The following is a 2,669-nucleotide window of genomic DNA, read 5'->3' on the forward strand; positions in this document are numbered from 1 at the left end:
GACATAGCTTAGTGGTAGAGCATCCCTAGGTTCTATCTCTAATAACAAACACACCCCTAGAATGGGTAAGCTGACCAAGTTGCCCATCAGCTTCAAGAAACATTCATGCATTGAGACAGTGTATAAGCTGTCCCACCTCTGTGGTGTTTCCCTCTTAGGTTTTTATTTTGGCTCTGAGGGACCTGATACCTAACATAATGGCTTAGAGCAATAATCAGTCAAAAATATTGTGAAGTTTTTTGAGGCATCTCCACACTGATTTCCACAGTGGTTGTTCCAGTTTACACTCCGATCAATAGTAGTGAAAGGTTTCTTTTTCCTTACAGCCCCTCCAGTATTTGTTATTGGTTGATTTCTTCATGACAGCCATTCTTTCTGGGGTGAGATGGAATCTCGTTTGTTTGTTTGTTTGTTTGTTTAATTGTTTTGAGAAAGTATTTTGCTGTGCAGTTCAGGCTGGCCTTGAATTGACTATGTAGTCCAGGATGTTTGCAAATTTACAGTAATCCTCCTGTTTCAGCCTCCTGCTTGATGGGATTACAGGCCTCAATGTTGTTTTAATTTGCATTTCTTGAATGACCAATGATGTTGAACATTTTTCATATATTTATTTGCCAGTTATAGTTCTTCATCTGAGAAGTGTGTATTCATTTCAGATGCCCATTTGGATTTGGTCTTTGAATTTTGGAGGCTGGATTTAAAATTCGGATTGAACTCAGGACCTTATGTTTGCCAGGAAAGTGTTTATTCTACTGAGCTATCTCCGTGGCCCTAAAATTCTTTATATGTTCTAGAATAAAATCCTTTACCTGAGGGACAGTTGGCTAATTTTTTTTCCCAAATCATGAAGTTTCTTTTTACTCTGTTAAATTTCTTTTGGTGTGCAATTGTTCCCCCCTTCGGTACTGGGGATTGAACTCAGGGTCTTGCACTTGCCAGGCTAGCACTTATTCTACCGAGCTATCTTCTCGGCCTAAAAATTTTTTTTTAAAATATTTATTTATTTTTATTTATTACATTTATTTATTGTGTGTGTGTGTGTGTGTGGCCAGCTCAGCCCACCAGGGGGTGGGTCTGGCTGGCATGTGGTGCTGGGGATCGAACCGCGGTCCCTGTGCTTTGCCAAGCTTGTTTCAAGTAGGTGCTTTAGACCACTGAGCCATCTCTCCAGCCCCTAAAAATTTTTTAATAAGATCCCAGTTGTTGATTCTTTGAAGTATTTCCTATGCTGTTTGGTTTTTGTTCATGAACTCTCTACCTACCCCTGTGTCTTCAAGATTTCTACCTTTCTCTTTCAATAAATTTAGTTTCTATTTTAATATTTAGATCTTCGATCCATTTTGACTTTTAATTTAGTGCATGGTGATAGACATGGATCTAGTTTTAGTCTTTGGCATGTGGAAAGTCAGTTTTTCCAGTACCATTTATTCTTCTGGTGACCATGTTTGGCCCCTTTTTCAAAGATAAAGTGTATAGTTGTGTCTGCATCTTCTAATCTATTCCATTGATCCTAAAATCTGGGTTTTTTTTTTTTTTTTTTTTTTTTTTTTTTTTGTGGAACCGGGGATTGAACTTAGGCCCTTGCGCTTGCCAGGCAAGCGCTTATTCTACTGAGCCATCTCCCTGACCCCATTGTTATTGTTTTTGCCAGTACCATGCTGATTTTATTACAGTAGCTATAAAGAAAGACTGAACTCAAGGCTTTTATAGGTAAATAGATGCAACTAGAGATCACACTCATAAGTGAAATAAATCAGACCTGCATGTGATGAATATCGTATTGCCTCCCTAGGGTAAGAAACTGAAAGAGTACAATCTGAAAGGTGCAGTAGATACTGTGAAAGTGAAAGAAACTGCTCAAAAGGAAAGAACAACTGGGATCAGTGAAAGGAGAAAAGAAGGGATAGATATATATACATACACACACACATATATATATACATAAACACACACACATATATATGTGTGTGTGTGTATGTATGTATGTATATATATATTTCACTACAAACCAGGCTACATAGGTTGCAAGGCCAGCCTGAACTACATAGCAAGACTATGTAAAAAAAAAAAAATAAAAAAAAATAAAAAGGCAAAAACATTGCCAGAGCTGTCAAGAGCAGATCGAGAAACCTATGACACACATGTGCTGTTTTAAAAACAGAGCCAGCCTAATAGTAAAAATGGCACAGCTATAAATCCTAGCAACCGCAGTCTATGAGAAACCAGTGCTTGTTCCATGAAATTAAAATTAAATATCATATATATATATATGATAGCTAAGGTAACTGTAATACTAATATCTATTGTTTTTTAGTTTGTTTGGTTTTTTCATTGTATTTTAGGGAAGGGTCTTCAGGGTATTCAGGGTCTCACTAGTAGATTTGACTTGTAGGGATCCGCCTGTTTACTGCCTCTCAAGAGCTGGGATTACAGGGGCACGCCACCATGCCCAGTCTCAATTGCCGTCTCAGTATGGGGGGGCTGGCATAGCAGGCCCAGGAATCAAACCCTCAGCCCCTGTGCCTGCTTGAAGGTGCTTTAATCTGCTGAGCTGTTTGACTAATCCTTATTGGTTTATTGAGAGGAACAGTTAACACTTAATTTTTAATCAATTTTACATTCCTATATCTGGTAATCTGAACAACTACCTTGAAGATAGAAGGATTAGT

This window comes from Octodon degus, unplaced genomic scaffold, assembly GCF_000260255.1.
Source record: "Octodon degus isolate 3935 unplaced genomic scaffold, OctDeg1.0 scaffold00163, whole genome shotgun sequence".
NCBI lineage: Eukaryota > Metazoa > Chordata > Mammalia > Rodentia > Octodontidae > Octodon > Octodon degus.